The sequence below is a fragment of the Herpailurus yagouaroundi genome, unplaced genomic scaffold (genome assembly GCF_014898765.1).
Source record: "Herpailurus yagouaroundi ecotype Mexico unplaced genomic scaffold, PumYag 191, whole genome shotgun sequence".
Lineage (NCBI taxonomy): Eukaryota > Metazoa > Chordata > Mammalia > Carnivora > Felidae > Herpailurus > Herpailurus yagouaroundi.
The window spans coordinates 13944492-13968399 of record NW_024412422.1 but is presented as its reverse complement, the minus strand read 5'-3'; the positions used below and the strand labels follow the sequence as shown (position 1 = coordinate 13968399).

At 49.0% G+C, this 23908-nt stretch overlaps 1 protein-coding gene and 1 long non-coding RNA gene across 13 annotated transcripts in view; one reads left to right on the top strand and one right to left on the bottom strand.

The window, feature by feature from the left end:
* PITPNM2 (phosphatidylinositol transfer protein membrane associated 2) overlaps positions 1 to 23908 on the top strand; it is a 111203-nt gene that overhangs the window by 50702 nt on the left and 36593 nt on the right. The gene's annotated exons all lie outside the window — the stretch shown is intronic.
* LOC121010389 (uncharacterized) lies at positions 9473 to 14635 on the bottom strand. Its single transcript, XR_005781129.1, has 2 exons — positions 13713 to 14635; positions 9473 to 10022 (listed from the first exon to the last, which is right to left on the bottom strand). It is a non-coding gene; the product is annotated as an uncharacterized LOC121010389 (long non-coding RNA).

The window sequence follows — 23908 nt, the reverse complement described above, 5'->3', positions numbered from 1 at the left end:
TTTTTTTTTTTTTCAACGTTTATTTATTTTTGGGACAGAGAGAGACAAAGCACGAACGGGGGAGGGGCAGAGAGAGAGGGAGACACAGAATCGGAAACAGGCTCCAGGCTCCGAGCCATCAGCCCAGAGCCCGACGCGGGGCTCGAACTCACGGACCGTGAGATCGTGACCTGGCTGAAGTCGGACGCTTAACCGACTGTGCCACCCAGGCGCCCCTGTCCTCGTTCTTAATGAAATCCTGGGGGAGCAACCAAGTGCGTGTGACCCCCTAACTGGGCTGAATATGGAGGGAGCCAGATCTCAAGGCCTAGGTGGTGGGAGGTTACCCCACCCCTGGCCCGAGGCCAAGGAGGGCTGGGACAAGGTCCAGTGCCCCCACAGGATTGGGAGAGGGTGGAAAGACTCTGAGCCTTTCTCTGCTGACCCAGAGGACTTGCAGGAAAAGGGGGGCAGGTCAGCTGGGAGTCTGACAGAAGGAGGAAGCAGCACGTCCTGGGCCTCCTGGCACTGGTGGGAGCTGCTGGCCTAGAGAAGCTGAATGGGCGTGAGGGCACCTCCCAGGGCAAGGGGCCTACCTCCGTCTGCTCAGGAGAAGCCATCACGGTGAGCAGCTGGCACAGGACACCCTGGGGCAGCTCTAAATCGAGAGTTTGTCTCCCCAGCAACGCGAACATGAGCTGTCAGCCTGCACTCCTCCACCCGGGTACCCAGCACTGCCCAAGAGCCCTGACAAAGTTCCGGTCTTCGCTGTCCTTCCCAGACAAGCAAACGCAGGCCGGGGTTATGTGGAGCATACAAGTGGCTGAGCCCAGCCTGATGTTCTTTCCGCTGACGCTCCACTACGGCCCTGACCTGAGGGGTCAGGACTCAGGGCCTGGGACTCAGCCCTCAGGGACCCTCAGGGACCCTCAGGGCTGACTCAAGCCTGACGGGGCTTGAAAACAGGCAGTGTTCTTGGAGCCAGAGGACCCCTGGAGCAGAGGCGGTGTAAGGGTAACACCGCAGGGAAGAGCCCCGGGGAGAGGCCAGGGCCGCATGGTGGCCAGTGGGGGCATGAGCACATGACAAAAGCTGCCCCTCTTGGACTCGCTTCTCTCCATTTCTCTCGGTCCTGCTTTCATACTGCCTCCACTGACGTCTCACAAGCGTGTGTGTTCGTATCTGTCTTAAAATCATCGTATCAGTGGACCCGGACACTTTTGTAGACAGGGCTCCAGGGGAGCCCCTGGCCCTGGTTCTCCCTGCCCTGTCTGCTTCTGCACGGGAGGGAAGCAAGATCCCGGAGGCTGAGGAGTCTGGCAAGAAGGAGACCCTCCATCTAGGATCTGTCGAAGGGCTGGGTCTGGTTTTTAAGTGGGTCAGAAGATCCGGCAGCCTGAGCTACCCTCAGAGTGGTCCAGAAACGTGTGAATCTGAGCAAAGGCTACTGATGTGTGATTAATTTACAAACAGGCGTGCAGAGTGGGACATTGTGTACACAGGAGCCTGCTGTTCCTGCAAAGCTGTGTCAAGATGTCACCAAGCTGGGTTTTATTTTAGTACCAAGTTATTGTACGTGTTTAGCACCAAGCCCATGTGGTGCCGTGTACGTGCTGGGTGGCCGACCTGGTGGTGTTATCACCTCCGGGAGGGGAGAAACCTTTGAGGTAGTTCCAGGCCCCACGCAGGTGGGCCCAGATTTGTTAAAAGCCCAGCGCAGCTCCCCAGATGCACAGAAAGTGTCTCACGGGTAATGTCTCCGCATGAGGAAAGGTCAGTGCACGTCCAGGACACGGGGCCTCGTGTTGCCCCACGTCTGCCCTCCACCCCGGCCAGCTGCATCCTTCCCCCAACCAGATCACCTCCCCGTGACCTACGCGGACTCAGAAGGTAGATTGTGAGATTTCACAATGGCTGTACAAAGAAAAACGCCTTAGCTGATTTGGAATTCTCAATCATTTTTGACCTTGGGGTAGAGTGAAACTTACCTTACTGCCCTTTTGGAGGAAAGGTTTACTTAGCAGGTGAATAACCTTGCAGAAGGTCAAAAGAGGATGCACCATCCTGCTGTTAGTCAGGACTTTCCTGGTTGAGAATAACAGAAGTCCCGTTTGAGCGAGCTCCGGCGTAAGGGGGGCCTGCTGGGAATGCGCGCATCAGCGCGGGGGTTACCGGGGCAGAGGACAGGGCAGTCGGCCTCAGCAGCCGCCAGGGTTGTGGATCCGGGGCTGCCAGGACTTGTGTTTGTGCTCAGCTCTGCCGAGGCCTGTGTGCCAGCTCCGTTGTCCCAGACCGGCTCCTGCATGGAGAGGACGGGGCTGTTGACACCTTCCCGCCTTTGCCACCAGGGGAGGGCCAGCTCCTGTTCTCTTTGACCCCAGGCTTAAATAAAGGTGCCGGCATTAAAAAAAATTTAATGTTTATTTCTATTTGAGAGAGAGAGAGAGAGAACACATGTGCATGAGCAGGGGAGGGGCAGAGAGCTGGAGACAGAATCCAAAGCAGGCTTCAGGCTCTGAGCTGTGAGCTGTCAGCACAGAGCCTGAAGCGGGGCTCAAATCCATGAGCAGTGAGATCATGACCTGAGCCAAAGTCAGAAGCCCAACTGACTGAGCCACCCAGGCGCCCCAAGATGCCTGCATTTGGAGCAGAGGCAAGCTCACAGTTTGCAGATTGAGGGCAACATTTCAGCCTTCTCTTCCTCCTCCAAATCCTCTGTGTGATGGAACAAATATTATTAAATATCCAGGTGGGCAAAGAGATGCCTTTAGTGAATCAGAAACCGTGATGAGTCAGCAAAGGATAGAGTGAAAACAGAATGAGGCTGAGAAAGGAAACAATGGCCAAATTGTACCCAGGAGGTAGAGAGGTTTCTAGGTATGTGCCAAGCCTAGATGTGTGACATGTGAGGACCAGGAAGGGTCCTCAGGTGACCTACCCGGTTTGGTGGGTGAATGCGGATGTAGGATGAGTACAACTGTCAAGTTTTCTCTCTTGTTGGGGAAGGAAAGGTGGACCTTTATTAAATCTGGGCACTCTAGAGAATCACGTGTTTAACTTTAAATATTTAGGGGCGCCTGGGTGGCTCAGTTGGTTGAGCCTCTGACTTCAGCTCAGGTCATGATCTCACAGTTTGTGGGTTCGAGCCCCACGTTGGGCTCTGTGCTGACAGCTCAGAGCCTGGAGTCGGCTTCAGATTCTGTGTCTCCCTCTCTCTCTCCCCCTCCTATGCTCATGCCCATTCTCTCTCTCTCTCTCTCTCTCTCTCTCTCTCTCTCTCTCTCTCTCAAAAGTAAATAAACATTGGGGCGCCTGGGTGGTGCAGTCGGTTAAGCGTCCGACTTCAGCCAGGTCACGATCTCACGGTCCGTGAGTTCGAGCCCCGCGTCGGGCTCTGGGCTGATGGCTCAGAGCCTGGAGCCTGTTTCCGATTCTGTGTCTCCCTCTCTCTCTGCCCTTCCCCCATTCATGCTCTGTCTCTCTCTGTCCCAAAAATAAATAAAAACGTTGAAAAAAAATTAAAAAAAAAAAAGAAAAATGAAAAATGAAAACCAACACAAAAAATCTAGTGTAGTAGAGGGGAAAAAAAAGATATATCTAACAAAACAAAATGAATCCAATAAAGAGCAAAGAAGAAAGGAGATAAATATAATAAATAGGAAATGGCAAGAATTAGTCACTAAGCACATCAAATATCACTAAGCACAATATCACTAAGCACACTAAGCACTAAGCACAATATCACTAAGCACAATATCACTAAGCACACTAATATCACTAAGCACAATCACTAAGCACAATATCACTAAGCACAATATCAAATATCACTAAGCACAATAATTGTGAACAGAGACAGTCTCTCAGAATAAGCTAAAATTTTTTTTTGAATGAGACTGAAAAAAGAAAGAAACCATTTAAGAAGAAAATAAAAGGATGAGGAAAGAAATCCCTAACAAACAGAGCAAAGAAAGCAAATGAGCAATTTAATATCAGATGAAAAGAGAAGTAAAATGAAAATATTTTAGGGATAGAGGAATTGCTTCAGCTGATAAAAAGAATATTCCACCGGAAGTTAAAGTGAAAAGATGTGGACTTTCTGTACTTAACAATGTAGCTTCAAATACAGTAAATAAAAACTGATGCTATTATGAGTGAAAAAATGACACATATAAAGTAACAATGTTGAGCTTTGAAAGTCTCTAAGACGTCTACATAGATGCACCCAGATGATGAAGTTGTGTAGAACTTAATACACACACACACATACACACACACACACACACACACACACACACACACACAAATAAGTACAAGGAAAACTGGGGAAATGTGATTAAAATCTATAGATCTTATCGGTGTCGTGTCCTCCCTGTGCTGTTATAGTCTTGTAAAATGTTACCATTAGGAGAAACTGGATAGTGTGCGAGCAATCTCTCTGTATTATTCCTTACGACTGCATGTGAATTGACAAGAAAAATCTTCAAGAGATACACATTAGGTACAAAAAACTGAGTAACTCTTAGGTTAGATGAGAGTCAAAGCGAAAATTTTATTATTTTTTAAAAACTGTTTATTCATTTTTGAGAGAGAGAGAGAACACAAGCAGGAAAGGGGCAGAGAGAGAGAGAGAGAGGGAGACACAGAATCCGAAGCAGGCTCTGGGCTCTGAGCTGGTAGCACAGAGCCTGATGGGTGGCTTGAACCCACAAGCTGTGAGATCATGACCTGAGCCAAGTCCGACGCTTAACCAACTGAGCCACCCAGATGCCCCCAACGTGAAAAATTTTAAACGACAGTATTTTCAATGAAGAGCAGTAAGGCCACTGAATATAAAACCTATGGAGTGAAGGCAAATTGGTAGTCAAAGGACAATCTGTAGCCCTAAATTCATTTATTAAGAGGCAAGCAAGGCTAAACATGATTGAAGTCAGCTGTCAATTCAAGAAGCTAGAAAAATAAACTCAGAGAAGGTAAAAAGATATCATTACACGTGAAGTCAGAAAACAAAATTCATTAATAATTCTAAAAGCATGTTCTTTGGAAAGACTAACAAAAGAAACGCAACTTTGGTAAGTCTGATGTAAAAAAAAAAGCAGAAGGCACAAGCGAGAAAGAGAATATAACTACAGAGGGGATTTTTAAAAATATTTATGCATTTTTGGGAGAACACAAACAGGCGAGGGGCAGAGAAAGCGGGGCAGAGGATCTGAAGCGGGCTCTGTGCTGACAGCATGGACTGATGTGGGGCTCAAACTCACGAACTGTGAGATCATGACCTGAGCCAAAGTCAGATGCTTAACCGACTGAGCCACCCAGGTGCCCCTTTTTTGCTGTTTTTTAAATTTTTTTTTCCAGAAGAGATTTTAAAAAGAAAAGACTGTTATATGCACCTTTACGCCAATTAATTAGAAAATCTAAGTGAAACGTAGGACTTTCTGAGAAAATAAAAACTACCAAAACTGGCTTCTCCAGAAAATACATTTGCCCCGAAAACAGGACTGAAGTCTCCCAAAGATTTCAAGCATCTTTCCCTTTCAAGAAATAGATAATACTCGTGTTCTAGCCTATTCCGGAACATACGAAAACATGAAGGAGCCCTCATATCAAAGTCAGAGGATAACTCAGCCAAACCACAGGCCAGTCTCACTTTTGAATAGAAACCTGAATTCTTTCTGAAAAAAAAAAAAAGATTTAATTCAGCCAAACATTAAAAGAATAATGTAAGAATGACCAGTAGGATTTATCCCAAGAGTGGAAGGAAGATTTAGTTACTAGAACTTTTCATCGAATTTAGTGTATTGACTGTTTGCTTTTTTTCCCCCCTAAGTAGTTGTTCAAAATGAAGATGGTTCTTATGGTACAATAGACCAACCTTTGCCATTTGCTTGCTGCTGAGGGAGTCCAGGGAGAACCTTGTCACACTGTCCTTTCCTGTGTACTGTCCCTGAGGGTGTTCAACAGGTGGGGCCGCAGGAGGCCACGTCCCCTTTATTGGGGTGACAGAGGGAAGGCAGCGTGCTGCAGTGAATAGAGTGAAAAGTGTCACGCCAGGTGACACTGAGAAGAAACTGTAGAAACTATAAGGTCCAGGCTGCTGAGAGAGGTTACACCCTGAAGGAGAGTGTGCTTTGAATTGTACCCTCTTCCCCACCCCCCACCTGCATATGTGACCTTATTTGGAAATAGGGTCTTTGCAGATGTAATCAGGTTAAGGTTCTACTGGAGTTGAGTGGGTCCTAAGTCCACTGACTGGCGTCCTTATAAGAAGGATTTACAAGGTCTTGTAACAAGGACTTTATAAGAAGGTCCCTGTGAAGACACAGGAACCCAGAGACACAAAGAGAATGGCCCGTGACAGCAGATGCAGCAGGGAGCCGAAAAATGCCCAGGATCCAGGATCGCCAGCAACTCCCAGAAGCTAAGAGGGAACTGACCTTACGGACACCTTAATTTCAGACTTCTGGCCTCCAGAACCATCAGCGAATAAATGTATTATTTAAAGCCACCCAGTTTGTGGTCCTTTGTGACAGCAGCCCCAGCAAATAAATATACTTGTTATCTGTTCTGGAGGATGACAAGGGTGAGCTCAACCCCCCCCCCCGCCCCCAACCCATTCTTCAGACCAACTGCTAGCGGGGAGTTGAGGGTGGTCTCAGACAGGCAGTAACCCAGGCGTTTGCTGAAGCAAATGTAAATCTCAGAAAGCACAGGCCCTCGTCCTGAGTCTCAAAGGATTTTCTCCGCGTAACTTCCACAGAAAATGAGCAGTTCGTCCTCAAAAATAACGAAGCATCAGAAGAGAGAAGACACCATGAGCCAGAGCCAGAGCCAGCACGAACCATTCACAGCAGAAACAGACCCTCGGGACCTCAGCTACAGCAATATTTAGGCAGAGAAGAGAAAATAACTGTGTTCGATGCGTTTGAATAAATAGAAGGCAGAGTTGGAAAACCGTGCAGGGAATGAGAAGCTGTAAAAAATGATGAAGCAGATCTGAAAAAGAACCAAATAGAACTTCAGTAGGAGAGTAGGCATAGCTGAAGCAGGAGTTAGTGACTGGAAGCCACATGTGAAGAAATCATCCAGAAAACAGCAAAGGGAAGGGAAGGAAGCCATAGAAAAGATAACACACATGGAGAAGGGAAACACCTGACTTTCATCTGATTAGAATTCCACAAAGAGTAGAGAAAAACAAGCTCGAGTCATGTTCGGAGAGAGAATTGCTAAGAATTTTCCAGAACTGGTGAAAGATAAGAGTGGTTTGCAGAGAGAGGACGGTGCTGGAGAAGCGAGATTCAGCTCATAAAAGACAGCTAATTCTTCCGTCAGGTCCTAGGCTTGGGGCTAGATTCCAGCCTGGCCCCCAGAATGACTCAAAAGACACCAAAGTCTTCACCCTGATTCCTCTTCGATTTTGGTCAGTTCTTCTGACCCAAAGGGTGGTTCCTGAGAATTGAAGGATCCTCATGCTAGGACAAGGTTTCAGTGAGGAGTGGACCTTGAGACTGTTGAAAACATTGCCCCAGATCAAGCAGGGCCATTTCCCTGCACTGCCCAACTCAGGGGACTGCCAATCTTATAGTCCACAAGAATGTCATCTCTTGGAGTTGGGCAGTGCACAGCCTGTGCAGCTGAACTGGGCAACCCAACTACCTCTGATGCTGCCTTTTCCCAAGTTATGTGCCCATGGGGTTTTCCAAGTTTAACCAGAGGGTTTTTTTTTTCCTTTGTGTTTTCTTTCCTCCCTCCCTCCCACGATGGGGTGGCATCCATCATCGGCAGGAGGATTTTATGGGGCGATGAAGGGAAACTAATAGCACTGCAAAGAAGAGCTGGGAAATTTTCCAGGCCTACAGTGTTCTCCGGCAGCCCTGGGACGCCTGGCTGTAAAGGCCACGCTTCTCAGTGAGATAGAGCAAGGCCTGGGCAGAGTTGTACAGACACATGGATTTTCATGTGCATACACACACAGCTCCCCCTCGGGACACTGGCTGCTCCTTTTGGCTCAGGAGGGAACCAGGCCTGCTTGCTCCCTACTGAGTGAGCACTTGCACCCAATTGTTGGTGGCCTGAGGTGCTTGGACCCTTGCTTACCCAAGGGCACAGTAGGTCAAGCCTGGATCACAGGCCAGGAAATATGGATTCTGGTTCCATCCTGCTCTTGACTCGCTGTGTGGCCCCGTCAAGTGACGCAGCCCCTCACGGCTTTCCTCTTCCCACCTTTCTCTGGCTACTTCCAAACAATGACTTCCTAACGAGAATGTGGCGGCCCGGTGTGATAAATTGTAATGCACTGAGCATATCTGAGAGCAGGTGGCAGCCTCTGTAAGATATTTGGGCCCCTGGGTGTTGCTGGATCTCTGGATCTCACTCAAGGCCACGCTTGTCTTTCCCAAAACACCCCCGTAGGAAAGGGGTTGAGATGGCCCCGGATGCACCCCATGCCCTCCATGGATAACAGCATCCAGCCCTGTGTGTGTCTGAGGTTTATGCCCCTGCATACTCTCGGGGGAACAGGGTGGGGGGAGGAAGGGGGGAGGCACGTCTGGCTCCCTGAACAGTCTGAGTCACAGACGCTATCAAGAAACTGGGTTTGTTATTCCAGGGACGGCAAGGCGCTATTCTTGGAGAATCTTTCAGTTGCTCTGAGGAACAGCTAACAGAGCAGTTTGTAATTAGCACTTTGGCTGCTTAGTGGCATTATCTGCCTGAACATTCACCAAGCAAACCTTCTTGACTACCTACTAAGTGCCAGGCCCCTGCTCCCCAGCACCTGCAGGGAATGAAAAGGCAAATAGGGCAGATTTGCTGTAATTTCTTCCGGCTGGGAATGAGGCAGGCGAGGCCCCCAGCGTGGGGTTGCCTGCGCTGTGTACACGTAAATCAGATCGCTCGAGAGCGTGGTAAGCAGTGGGGTCCTCCCCGGAGGGGCACGGCATCTGGTGTTGAGCCTGTATCACGGCAAGGAGCCAGCTGTGCCGAGTCTCAGGTACCGGCTTCAACAGGCACAGCAGAGGCTGGAGTTAGGAACTCACCCGGGTTATTCCAATAGAAGGAAGCATGCCGGGTGGCTAGAGCAGGGTGAGGCAGGCAGGCCCGGCCCGGGGGTCAGCATCTTCCTTCCTTTTTAAGGGTGAGTAATACTCCCCAGCAGGTCTTTGATAACTCAGGCAATGTCTGTCTTTTCATGTGGCCTAGAGGCTCCCAGTGGGCTCTGTTGTGGTCCCCCGGAACCTTAGCACTTGGTACAGATCCTGACATCTGGCTCAGTAAATACCCCTGGATACGTGAAGTTCAGAGGGAAGCCAGCATACGATTTCTTGGGGCGCCTGGGTGGCTCAGTTGGTTAGGCATCTGACTTCGGCTCAGGTCGTGATCTCGTGGTTCATGAATGTGAACCCCGCGTCGGGCTCTGTGCTGACAGCTCAGAGCCTGGAGCCTGCTTGTTTTCTGTGTGTCCCTCTCTCTGCCCCTCTGCCACTCGCGCTCTGTCTCTGTCTCTCAAAAATGAATAAAAATGTTTACAAAATTAAAATAAAACACTTCTTGCTGAGGGGGGAGGTTGGAGGGGCTTATTGAGACTTGGATTTAAGGAACTTACCTGCCAGGTTACAAAGTTGAGATTTGATCCTCAATAAATCATCCAAATTATCCTCCCTCAGCAATGCAGTTAAGATTTGGGACGGAACCAGGGAGTCTGTATTTTGAAAGAAATACCAACCTTTATTTCCAGGATCGGTCAGAAACATTAAATTGAAACCCAGTGATCACTCTCAGATGGAGTTTATGTGGGTTTTCCCTCGGCTGCAAGGTTTGCATTCACTACAAAGTAATCCAAAAGACAAAATAAAAGCACCTCTCTAAATCATGCATCTTTGTAAACAAGTGTTAAAGCTATCCTGTTGGCTTACGTTGTATCTGGATTCTGATGCAGCCACCATAAATCCATCAATAAATGTCTCAGGCCTTGGACACACCACTTTAAATTCTTGGTTCCTTCCAAAAGTGGGGCACACTTGTCTTTTCCACCTTGGAGGATCGATCTGAAAAAGCAAGAGTATAAAGCGAAAGGCTTTTATAAACCATAAAGCGCTGTTAATAATGCTAAGGGTATATATTTATATAAATTGGTGCAAATGTGATTACGATTGTTCAGTTCTTGAGCCGTTTCTCTTGGCTGCACAGAAAGATAAACTTGACTCCGGTGCTTACTGAGTCATGGGCGGGGGACAGGGGGCTTCAAAGACATGGAGCCATAGTTTCTGCAGCTATGAAAACGGATGTCATAGCCATGAAGCAGGATGTTATTCTGCCATAAAAAGGAAGGGGGTACGGATCCAGGCCGCGCGGATGAACCTCAAAGACATGATGCTAAGTTAGAGAAGCCAGACAGAAAAGGCCACACATGGTACGAATCCATTTATGTGAAATGTCCGGGATGTGCAAACCCATAGGGACAGAACGCGGATGAATGAGTGCCAGCGAGTTGGTGGGGGTGAGGGTGGGGGTGGGGACAGAGAGTGAGTGCTCACGGGTACTGGGTTTCCTTTTGGGGTGAGGAAATGTTCTGGAATTCGGTAGTGGTGATGGTTGCACAGCTCTGTAAATATACTAAAAACTACTGAAGTGCACACTTTAAAAGGATGAATTGTATGGCATGTGAATTGCATCTCAATTAAACAAATAGATAACTGGGGGTCATGTATTTAACACAAGGCAGTTGTGAGGATTAAGTAACTCTGACTATGTAAAGCGGACGAAGGGGTTTATGCGCCGAGGGACCGAGAAGAAAGTGTGGTTTTGCGTGTGTTGGGAGGTGGGATAAGATGAGACCCTGGTGGGGCCTCCAGGAGAGTCAGTGTTGGACAGACTGGACATTTCCTCCTCCAACCTCCTCACCGGGGGCGGGGGGGGGGCCCCCGGGCAGGAGGGAGGCAGCTAAGGCTCTGACCTCTCAGTTTCTCTGGAATCTGTACCTTCAAAGAGCACTCCACCTGGTTCCTGGGCCCCGGCAAGTTTGGGAACCACGGTGTCAGGCACTATGGGGAGCTGTGGGCGGTTTCTCAGAGCTAATGGCTTTAATACTCCACTGGACCCTCCCCCCCCCTGGGCTGTAGCGTCTGCAGAAAGAGCCTTGGGTGTCAAGCCATGAGAGCTTGCCCTAAAGCGGGCAGGACTAGGGACCCCGGCTCCTAAACCCCACCACGGAGTCTGTGCCCCTCTAGATCGGAGGTCAGCCCCACGGGGCCACTTGCCGAGGCTGCACGATCCCGGCTGTGTTTTTTTGGAACAAAAACCGAAGCATAATCTATAGCTTATGGCCGATCAGCTTGGAGCCAACCGGAGTCTTGCATCCGCTGGGCTCCAAGCAGAGGTTTGTCGGTGGGGTGCAGGTCTGTCCAAGGGCTGGGCTACCTGCCTGCCACCTGCACGTGCTCCATCAGTGGGTGTTAAGTACAAGAAGTAACGGAGGTGGAGACGTGATGGAGCACTGAGAATCGGCTTAGCCGCGCCGGGGTCGCTGGCGGCCCCGACCGGTGCCTTTGTAGCGGAGTAGTGGGTTGAAAGAGATTAGGAACATGGAAACTGCAAGCGTAGCTAAGTCTTAGGAGGAGTTTTGCTATAAAGGGGGAGCAGAGAGATGGGGTGGGGTTAAGAGAGCCGTGGGGGTTTTGTTTGCGTGTTGTAAACACGGGGGCCGATCCTTGCATGTGTGCGTGCTGGCGGCGGGGGAGACTCCCGTAGGAAGGCACAGGCCGATGGCAGGTCAGCTCCCCGTGGGAGCCCCTGTCACGGGGCAGCGGGTGTGGGCGAGGGGACTTGATCCAAGGTGGGAACTTGAGGAAAGAAAGAAGAGGATTGGAGAGAGGTACACAATGGTGGCGGAAGCTGGATCGCCGTAGCAGGCTTGCTGGGTGCTGGGCCCACCCGGGGTGTCCAGTCGTAACCCGGAGCCCAGGCTGGCCCGAGAAGTGGGCACTCAGCACTGTCTGCTGCGACTGTCACTGACGCTTACTTAGGTTATCGCTGTCACACTGCCGTTGTAACAAGGGGCCATCACCCGTCTGGGGGGAAATCCCAGCTCTGCCTCTCAGCAGACTCGGGTGCCCCGAAGCTGCTTCTTCCGGGGTGGGGGGGGGGGAGTTGAAGAGCAAAGGTGCTTTGGGCCAATCTCTGTGCCAGATACCGGCGTAACCAGAGCCCCACTCGCCTAGAGGTGCCCCCCACTTTCAAACATCTGAGGGGTCCCCCCTTCTTCTGCCTCAGTAGCTGGGGGGCATTCTTACCCCAGAGCGGTGCTCTCTCCAAGGCCAACACGCTCTTGGGAGGCCCGGACGCAGGACCTTCGGTGAGCAGACACGTGCACTGCTGACATGGAATGATCTGGATGTTGCTGCTGAAGTGCAGCGCCCGGGAAAGGCGACCACCGGGTGGAAGGCCCCTGAGCACGCCCCAGCCGATGGCTGTGTGAGCCACCGCCTGCCGCCAGGCTGGTAGGCGAGGTCCCTCTGGATTTGTGTTTCCTTCGTCACATGTCCTTCTTAAGGCCTCGTCCAGTGGCCTTCTTAAAACAGCTCAGGCTTGTTGGAGCTGTGCTGAGTGCTCACTGTGGGGAGCACCCCCTGGAGGCCCGCGTGGTGACGGTCAGAGCAGCAGTGGCCGGCAGGATCCCCCAAGGGGACGGTCAGAGCAGCAGTGGCCGGCAGGATCCCCCAAGGGCAAGGAGTACAGAGCAGGAGGTGAGTGCTGGCTCGAGCCCCTCATGTTGGCCCAGAGGATCTGGCTCTCAGTTTTCAGTTCCCCACGTGCAAATCTCCTCTCCCCTTTCCCCCACAAGTGACGTTGGCATTTGCGGGCTCGTCAAGGGAGTAGGAGTCAGGAAATCAGGGCACTGATACCCCTTAGCAGGGTAAGGGCACCCACCCTCTCTGGGTCTGCCTTGCTTTCTGCACCGCAGCCATGAAAAACCCTCCCGCTGAACCCCCTGCCTGCCATTCGGGTTGAGGTGTTACAGGTGAAAAGCTACACAGCCCTCAAGCATTTCCTAAGGGTCTCGCTCCTACCACCCCAAGCTCCTAGCCTCGCAGAGCAGCACCTGCCCTGCAGTGCCCCCAGCGGCCACTGTCCCTTGGGGTCTGATGGCCAAGCCCTGCAGTGGCTTGGCAGAGGTCCCCAGCTTGGCCCTCCGGGTGCACGGTGACGGGATTTATGGCCTTCCCTGGGATGTCAGTAACTGCAGGGGTGCCCAAGGCTTTGGGGCTCCATGGGTCCTGGTTCCATTGCTCAGGCCAGAGCAGGGGGTGAGGCTGTGTCCTCTGGCTCTTCCCACCTGTGAAATCCAGGTCTCACTCTCATATATAAGGTGACCGTTGACCTGGGGTGTGGTGGAGGGTGGGGGGAACGTCCTTTACCTTTTCCTCCAGAGAAATCTTGGTGGAAGTCCAACATCTAACAGCTAAAGACGGAACACCCTTGGGGGCAGGGATTGGACCCCCCTCCCCCAGCTCCTTCCAGCCCAGACTTTCCTGGGGGATGTGCCTACTACCCCCAGGGACAGAGAGGCAGCCCATGGGTGCTAACTTCATGCACACGCTCCCCCACCCCACCCCTGGCCTGGCAGGCACGTCCCTGGGGCACAAGGGGGTTGTCCCCTATTCATCTGGAGCCTGCCTTCCCTAGATGTGGATGGTGGGGGAGAGCTGCCCACGTGGGGGCAGATGAAGTTCTCTTACCTGCTTCTGCCCCTGATTAGGGGCCAGCAGACTTGGGAAGCCGAGAGCAGAGGAAAGGGGGCTTTCCTGGAGGATGTGGGGGAGAGACCCAGGGTAACCAGAAGGGGTGCTCCAGATGCTCTGAGGCTGCCAGCCGTCCTCCACACGGTCACAAATGTCTAGGCAGGCTCCGACGGCCTGGCTCAGAGTTGCTCCCAGACCTAATGGCCAGAATGCAGCTGAATTGCGTTTGGACAGATCCCATCCCCCTTGTCTCCGCACAGCCTCGCTCCTCAATTCCATCTGTGACGTCAAACCCCAGCTAATCGTGGAAAAACAGATTAAGTTCCATGAACTCAATTTTCTCGCTTCCCTCCCAGCCACGGCCTTTGCTCAGAGTGGTCTTTCCGACCCGCTGTGTCGCCTGCCCTCTTGAGCCCAGCCCCGGCAACCCGCCAGGCTTCACCAAAGTCCCTTCAGCCTGGCCACCCCAGCCCCTTCCCCACCATGCCCAGGGGGAGGGGGGGGGGTGTGACTGAAGACCTTTGGGCTTCCAGCCTGGGAGGCCCTGAGATGTGTCCTGCCCTTGACCCCTCAGGCAAAACCAGGTGTTTGGTCATCTGCATCCTCCTTTTTTTTTTTGTCTTCCTCATATGGGTTCAGATGGGACAGGCTGCCTGAGAAGGAGGGGGTGACGGCCCTTCCCCCTGTCTGCCTGTGCCAGAGCCCTGGCCTGGAGCTCTCTGGACCTTGTGCCTTGTCCAGGGCTGGGCTCTCCCACCATGCCTGCTGGTGCCCTGTCCGTCTCCTCCCTGGTTAACATGGGTCCTGGGATCATGAATATGGGGGTTCTGGAAAGCCAAGTCTTTTCTACAGATCAGGGGCCAAGTGCCACGCATGAGGCCCATTGGAAGGTCTGTCCCTGTCTTCCCTGGAGAGGGCCTGGGGGGATGTGCGTATGGGTGCATTGGGGGCACAGCGGTCACTCAGACTCCTCACCTGGCTTCCCTCGACGAAGGGCATCTGGAGCTGTTTTCCTTTCTTCCGTCTCACTGCGCCAGGCACTGAAGGCTGCCCCGTGGAAAGGAGTAAAATATAACCCTGTCTAACCCGTCACGACTCCAGCGGGGACGGAGATGAAATGGGTGTCTCGCGAGCAGCCCGAGTGGGTGTGATGAGCTTGTCTGAGGGTTCGGCTGCTGGTTGAAGGGGGCTCAGGGCACAGGCAGGCGCACAAGTCACACTGCCTTCTCTCGTTGGCCTGGGCTCCAGCTGCACCCTCTTGCTCCAGGCTCAACCAGGAGGAAAGCACGGGGACCCTGTGTCATGCCTAGCAGGTTCACATTCCATCTGAGAAGCAGACCCGGCCTGCCAAGGGGTCATTTGTCCCTCCGATGTCTGTGCCTGGGTGCTGGGCTGTCTTTCCCTGACGGAGGTAGGCTTAGTGTCTGTGCCTGAGGTCAGCAGCACAGCCAGAAAGCTGCCCAGGCCCAGGGCCCAGCCTGCCTGACCCTGCCGAGCACGTTAACACCACCTAATGGCTGGCTGAGTACCGGGTGGAACTGGGCTAAGCATTTTATGTGCATCGTGTCATTTAAGCCACAAGACAGCCCAACAGGGCAGGTGCTGTTCTCACCTGCTATTTTGCTGTTCTGTGGAAGATAAAATGAAAGATCAAAGAGTTTAAGCAGTTTGACCACAGTCAGAGCTGGGAGGTGGTGGAAAGTCTGGCTGACTCAAAGTCCGCGGTTTTAACAACTGCATTGACTGTCCTTCCCTGGTTAGTACTCAAAATGATACTCAAAGTCTGCTGCTGCGCCTTGTAAAACATCAAGTAACAAAGAAAAGTACAAGTAAAAGTTGTCCCAAATTCCATCGATCTGAGGTAACCCTCACCAGCATCCAGTGAGCATTATTTCAGACTCTTTATACAAACGCACACATACAGAGTAGTAAGAACTTTAAAAAAAAAAAATGGATCTTAGTCTGCATGCAGTTTTGTTTTGTGTTTTTTTTTTTTTTTTAGTATTTATTTATTTTGAGAGGAAGAGAGCGTGAGCATGGGAGGGGCAGAGAGAGAGAGAGGGAGAGAGGGAAGGAGAGAGAGAATCCCAAGCAGGCTCCATACTGTCAGTGCAGAGCCTGATGCGGGGCTCAATCCCATGAACTGTGAGATCATGACCTGAGCTGAAACCAAGAGTCAGACACTTAACTGACTGCCACCCAGGTGCCCCTGCGTGCAGTTTTAAAATAAAAAGTCAAGTTTAATTTTCTTAAATTTAACTGAAGACAAATCCATTTGTATGTCTTTGAAATGAAATGGAAAGAAATTGCTAAACTTCAGAAACACATTTCTTAACTCACTGAGCCACCCAGGTGCCCCAAATGTTTATTTATTTTTGAGAAACACATTTCTTAATCTTAAGTGATAATAAGTAGTTCCTAAAAGTTCCTTAAAGTTAATGGGGAAAAGAGAAAAACTTTTTTTAAGAGAAAAACTTTTTAAACAGCTTTATTGACATACAATTCATACACCATACAATTCATTGATTTAAAGTGTGTGATTCAGTGGGGTTTTTTATACTACATTCTTATTTTTTTTTAATTGTAGTCATTATATAACACAAAATTTGCCCTTTCAAACATGTTAAGTGTCCAGTTCTGTGGCATTAGTACATTTATAGTATTGTGCAACCATCTCCTCTCCTATTTCCAAAATGTTCTCATTCCCCAAATAGAAATCCTATAACCAGCACACAATGCCTCCCCAGTTTCCCCCCTCCCCAGCCTCTGGTAAACTTTAGTTAGCTTTCTGAGAGAAAACTTTTGTTTAATTATTTTATTTCATTTTTAAAAATTTACATCCAAATTAGCATAGAGTGCAACAATGATTTCAAGAGTAGATTCCTTAGTGCCCCTTACCCATTTGGCCGTCCCCCCTCCCACACCCCCTCCAGTAACCCTCTGTTCTCCATATTTAAGAGTCTCTTCTGTTTTGTCCCCCTCCCTGTTTTTATATTATTTTTGCTTCCCGTCCCTTGTGTTCATCTGTTCTGTGTCTTAAAGTCCTCATATGAGTGAAGTCATATGATATTTGTCTTTCTCTGACTAATTTCGCTTAGCATAATACCCTCTAGTTCCATCCACGTAGTTGCAAATGGCAAGATTTCATTCTTTTTGATTGCTGAGTAATACTCCATTGTGTGTGTGGGGTGTATATGTATGTATGTGTGTGTGTGTGTATGTGTGTATATATATATATACACACACATACACACACACACATACACACACACACACACACCACATCTTCTTTACCCATTCATCCATCGATGGACATTTTGGCTCTTTCCATACTTTGGTTATTGCTGATAGTGCTGCTGTAAACATTGGGGTGCATGTGCCCCTTCGAAACAGCATACCTGTATCCCTTGGATAAATACCTAGTAGTGTCATTGCTGGGTCGTAGGGTAGTTCTATTTTTAAAGTTTTGAGGAACCTCCAGACTGTTTTCCAGAGTGGCTGCACCAGCTTGCCTTCCCACCAGCAGTGCAAAAGAGATCCTCTTTCTCCACATCCTCACCAACATCTGTTGTTGCCTGAGTTGTTCATTTTAGCCATTCTGACAGGTGTGAGGTGGTACCTCATTGTGGTTTTGATTTGTATTTCCCTGATGATGATGGATGTCGAGCATTTTTTCATGTGTCTGTTAGCCATCTGGATGTCTTCTTTGAAGAAGTGTCTGTTCATGTCTTTTGCCCATTTCTTCACTGGATTATTTGTTTTTTGGGTGTGGAGTTTGATAAGTTCTTTATAGATTTTGGATACTAACCCTTTATCTGATATGTCATTTGCAAATATCTTCTCCCATTCTGTCAGTTGCCTTTTAGTTTTGCTGATTGTTTCCTTCGCTGTGCAGAAGCTTTTTATTTTAATGAGGTCACAGTAGTTCATTTTTGCTTTTGTTTCCCTTGCCTCTGGAGACATGTTGAGTAAGAAGTTGCTGCAGCCAAGATCAAAGAGGTTTTGCCTGCTTTCTCTTTGAGGATTTTGTTGGCTTCCTGTCTTACATTTGGTCTTTCATCCATTTTGAGTTCATTTTTGTGTATGGTGTAAGAAAGTGGTCCAGGTTCATTTTTCTGCAAGTCGCTGTCCAGTTTTCCCAGCACCACTTGCTGAAGAGACTGTGTTGATTCCATTGGATATTCTTTCCTGCTTTGTCAAAGATTAATTGGCCATATGTTTGTGGGTCCACTTCTGGGTTCTGCATTCTGTCCCATTGATCTGAGTGTCTGTTTTTGGGCCAGTACCATACTGTCTTGATGATTACAGCTTTGTAATATAGCTTGAAGTCCGTGAGAGAAAACTTTTAATAGGTTAGAATCATTTTTTTAAATCAATACACTGTATTTTTAAAAGCAGTTTTAGGTTCACAGCAAAACTGAGAGGATAGTACAGAGAACTCCCATATACTCCCCTGCCCCCACATGCACAGCCACCCCCACTATCAACATCCCCCACCAGAGTGGCACATTTGTCACAATTGATAAACCTATATCAGGACATCATTATCACCCAAAGTCCATGGTTTGCATTGTGTTGTATATTCTCTGAGTTTTGACGAATGTATAATGATATGTATCCACCTTTATAGTATCATACAGAATAGTTCCACTGCCCTAAAAACCCCTGTGCTCTGACTATTCATCCCTTATTAAGTTTTAAATCTATATAATGAATCAACTTTCATGCCATCCACCTCTGTTTTTCCACTTTCAATTTTTGTTATTATTTGTGTACATTGTCAAGGTTTTTATATTCTATTCAAAAACAATAATTGCTCCAATTTCAAAAATATTAATTCAGTATTCACCAGGATTCTTCCATTGATGAACTTATTTTGGTGGGCTGGATTTCAGCATGAAGTAATTTTTTAAGACCTTATGGATGCCTAAGCCTCTAAATTTATGTTACAGAATGTCCATTAACTTTATACTCAAAGGACAGTTTTGTTGGGTATAAAATTCTGGTTCATAATTTCTTTCTCTCACAACTCTGTAGATATTGCTCCACTGTTTTCTGAAATTGGGTTGCTATGGAGGATTCTAATTCTCAATTCACCTTTCTGCCCCCTTAGTTATATGGTTCTTTCTTTATCCTTTAAGATCAGGACCTTTTTAAAGATGCCTTGGTGTTAATTACACCATCGAGTTTTCCTGGGCCAGTGAATGGCAGTTAATTTGTAGAGCCAAGTTTTGTTTTTGTTTTGTTTTTCAGGGGTTTTTCCATTATATACTTGAATACTTTTCCTCCTGTTCTATTATTCTGTTTTCTTCACCAATGTATATGTTGAGTTTTCTTTTGCCTCCTATATCTGTCATTTTTGTCTTATTAGTCTTCTCCATTTAATTTTGTGTGATTTCTTGCAATCCACTCATTACAACTCTCTAGTTGTTTATGCTCTGCTTCATCATTTATTCATTGCTTATTATATGGGGTTTTTAAAAAAATATGTGATGTATTTATTTTTCTTTCTCATTTTCCCCTGAGCTCCACTAACTCACTTTTCAGCTTTCATCTCTTTCTGTTATCAAACAATTTCTTTTTTTAAAAAATTTTTTTCATTTATTTTTTAAATTTTTTAAATTCTTTTAAATTTTTTAAACTTTTTTTTTAATGTTTATTTATTTGTTTTTGAGAGAGAGAGAGAGATAGAGCGAGCAGGGGAGGGACAGAGAAAGAGGGAGACAGAATCCCAAGCAGACTCCATGCTGTCAGCACAGAGCCCGATGTGGGGCTCGAACCCATGAACCATGAGATCATGACCTGAGCCGAAATGAAGAGTTGGATGCTTAATCAACTGTGCCACCCAGGTGCCCCTCAAATCATTTCTTTTTAAAATTTCTGTGTGTATTTTTTTCCACTCATCTGACCCTGTCAGTTCTTTTTATTTTTTTATTTAAAATTTTTAACTTTCTTTATTTTGAGAAAGGTAAGGGAAGAAAGGGAGGGAGAGAGAATCCTAAGCAGGAATATGGGGGTTGAACGCATGAAACATGAGATCATGACCTGAGCCAGATGCTTAACCAACTGAGCCACCAAGTGCCTCTGCCCCTACCAGTTCTTAAGAGGTTATATCTGTAGTTTCTCTGGGTCTGTGAACTGATTTTCTGACGTCTTTCTGTATTTCTCTGGACGATTCCTCATGCTGTGTGTTCTTCTTCATTTGCTCCCCCACCCTTAATGCCATAGGACCCATGTGAGTTCCTTTGTGATTATTATTCTTTAACCACCTTCCAAATAGCAGCATGTGAAAATGTGGGAGTGGTCCAGAGCAGATGCACTATGGGCTTACTTACTGTCTGGAAGGCTCTCTGGCCAGAGCTGTTATTTATCTTCTGCCTAGGGATTCGGTCTCTCTCGTGTTTCAGAGTCCACGGTCATAATGGTTGTCAGCAAAGCTCTTTACATCACTGGCTGTCCATGTTATGACCAACCCCTTGCTGCCCCTTTTCTCTCCCCAGCCTCACTTCACTCCCAGTATCTGTTTTAGCTGGAAAATGAGGTTCTGTCATAGAAATGGCCCATTGGTGTGATTTCCCATCAATTCCGACACCAATTCCATCCCACAATGTAAAATCGCATCTCTACATGTGCTCAGTTGTTCACAGAAGCACTAGTCCCATCAGCCTCAAATTGGAAATCACCAAATTCCCATCAACAATGGAATAGTTAAGTCGATTATAGTACATCCACTCAATGAAATACTAGACAGCAATGAGAACAATCTACAGCCACATGCAAAAATTTGGACGAATCACATGAGCATCATGGTCAAAAGAAGCCAGGATCAAAAACACATATAGTATGCTTCTGTATGAAATCACCCAAAGACAACTGGATATTGGCAATTCATTAAAGTACAAAAGAAGCAAATGGCAGGAGAGTGGTTGTCCACAGTTGAGGAGCTATGACTAGAAGGAGACCCATAGGGGACTTCTGGGTTGTTAACTTCCTGTTTCTCGATCCTTGCTGGTCCTACAGTTGTGTTCAGTTTGTGAAAATATATCTGTACTTATGATACATGCATATTTTGTATGTATGTAATACTTCAAATAAAACATTTTTCTTTTGGGGGTGCCTGCGTGGCTCAATCAGTTTAGCATCCGACTTTTGATGTTGGCTTAGGTCGTGATCTCATGGTTCGTGAGTTTGAGCCCCACCTTGGGCTGTGAGCGCAGAGAGCGCAGAGCCTGGTTGGGATTCTCTCTCTCTCCTTCTCTCTCTGCCCCTCCCCTGCTTGTGCTCATTCTCTCTCTCAAAATAAACTTATAAGAAGTTTTTTCTTTAGAAAAACAAGACAGGGAGATGCCTCCCCTCACCTGGGTGGCATCCACAATCCTATTTCTTCATTCCAGCAGGAGGATCATGGCCATGACTTTCAAGAAGTGATATTTACTTGGGGGTCCAAGGAAGAGGCATGTGTAAGCTGTCAGCATGTTCCTTTCTTCCAGTTCAGACTTCATGGTGTCTGTGGTTTGGGGGAGTAGTGATTGCCTTGTTTCATCAGCCACGAGGACTCCCCTATCTCTGTAGTTTGTGTTGTTTTCGAGGGAGGACGGTAGAACAGAAATGCTCCTACCCCACCGTCTTCAACAGGAAGTCAGGATGGATTCCCGAACCCACTGGTGAGGGTGTAGCTGTAAAGAAACAGGCCTGACTTTCTTTCTTAACTAAATAAAATGCTGGTCCTTGACGAGACCCCTTTAGAGTGATCAGCTTGAAAGACAACACCCAATGTGGCCAGCACTGAGAGATCGCCCGTGGCCATCTCCTGAGTTCGGCTCCTCTCACTGGGAGCTTCCTGAAGGGGTGCAGAGCTCTGAGGGCTTCCAGAGGGGACCCCCGGCGGACACGGGGGACCGCATACCTGCACCAGGGGCTGCTTCAAAGGATAACATTTGCTTGCCTGTGGAAATTCTGGTTGTGAAGTTCATGCTTTATGCTCAGACCTTGTCTGAGGAGTGTGTCTCTTGTCCCTCAGAAGGAGAGCACTCCTGGAAGCACATGATGGTCTCTTGTCACCCTGCTCCTGTCCCACTGAACATCATGGGCACTCGGCTGCAGGGCATGGCCTCATCTCAGCCTTGAACGCCACCCTTTCCTGTGGCCAGTGACTGTGGGGTGGCCTCCGTGCATTCACACAGCCCCAAACCCAGCATGTGGCATGACAGTGCTGGGGCACACTAGTGGGAGGTCACTGTGATAGTGTGGCACATTTATGCCTCAGGGCCTTTGCTTGGCTTGTTCTGCAGCACGTCCATGTCTGCTGGGGATACCTCGGGTCCCAGGAAGCCCCCGCTCCTGTCACTGTAAAGCTCCACCTTCCCTGAAGCCTTTCCCTAGTCCCCCCTCTGCACTGACAAACACCACCCCTGGCTGGTCCACTTTTGCCATCTTGGGGACACTGGCAACTCTGGAAGGCAGATGATGTTATCCCCATTTGCTGTATGGAGACACCGAGTCTCAGCAGGCCCCGTCAGTCGTCCTGGGGGACCATGGTCAATCAAGGCATTGTCAGGTTTTGAACTCAGATCCCAGACTGGGGCTCCACCTGCGATGTCCCAGGTCTCGCAGAGGTCTGATCCCTCTGACCTGTTCTTAGTCCCCGTGCACTGATCTCTAACTGTGCGGCCCTCTGTTCTTTCCTTCTGTCTGTCTGTGCACCCCACTCTGAGTTCTGGTGTTGCACAGGCAGAAACACGGTCTCTCACCCAGTGGCAGATGGAGCTGTATCCTGAGCGTTCACATGGTCTGCTCATCTCCTGGCCGCCATGGGGCCGGCACCGCTGGTCAGCCCCAGGCTTTGCCCCTAGCTTTGCATGGACACTTGGTCTGACTTGTGCACAGGCGAGCACAGGCAGGTCACTTTCCGTGGAGCCTTTAAGATCACCGAAGGTCAGATTGCTTAGACTCCCACAGTTTCTCAAGAACACTTAGGGATTGCACCTGACTTCTTTGTTATTGAGGTGATGCAGTGGGACTTGCCCAAAGTCATTGTGGGTCATTGCATTTGTCCTGTGTTGCAGAAGAGGCCCCCTGAGGCCCCATAGACATCGGTGTGCATGCCACCGTGTCGTGCAGGGCACGATGCTTGACACTTAGCAACTGGCTAAGTTGCTGTTCTGTGACGGGCATCTAGTACCTTCCCAGCAAGGTGATCCTGGGCTTGAAAGAAGACCACGTGGAAAAGCCTTGGAAGCACGGCCCTTATTGAACCTCATCCTTCCTCTTCTTGTCTCCAGGCCTCATCGCATCGAGCTTCTCCCAAGCATGTGGGTCTCTCTCCTTTGTGTCAGGAAGGTCCCCATATCCAGTGCCTGTCCTACCCTGTCGGCCACTTGAAAGTTGCTCCAGGTGTCGGCTTGGATGTGCTGCCACCTGGCTGATCCCAGTCTCTCGTGGCAGGAGGTGACACTTTAGGGGCTCTGGGGCCATCACCTCTGTCTCTAGTGGCCTCAGCTTCTAGCCAGACTTGAGCAGAGATCTGAGGGCCTCGGGGCAGGTGGGTCTCAGAGCTGAGTGGGGGCAGCCCACAGCCTCTGCTTTCTCGTCCTGGACAGTGTCAGGGCTCACTGGGCTCGAACCCACGGGCCCTCTCAGCTGCAGGCTGCACCCATCTACCTTGAACGAAGGTTAGCAATGCTCTTGAGTGTAAACTCTGGAAAGTTCAACCCCCTCCTCTCTGTGGTAAGTTCAGGGCTTTGGGTTGATGAGGGAGGGGACAGGACCCGGAGAGGGGAGGGGGGCTGTAACAACAAGTGTGTAACAACAAGTGTTATCCTGTGGCATTTGGACAGGTTGCCTGAGAGAGAAAGTCCCTCCCAGCATGAGGCCTTGCAAATGCAGTGATGTGCGACCCCCACCCAGGAGGGGAAGGAGAGTCAGACAGGGCGCTCACGTGTCTGGTGACATCACTCAGAAGTGTGATGGGGAGCCTCCCTGTCTGCGGTGTTTTGTTGCCTCAGGCTTTGTCTTTTCTATGGCCAGCAAATGTGGGGTGCAGCTTCGTGGGTTATGTAAAGTAGATGACCTCTAATTAGCTAAAAAGATGTTTATTTGGACTGTATTTAAAGCAGTTGGATGCGTGAGAGCTTGTGCTGGGGCTTTGGGCTAACAGTCCCACCTGCTGTGCAGAAGTGAGTAACATAGGGGTC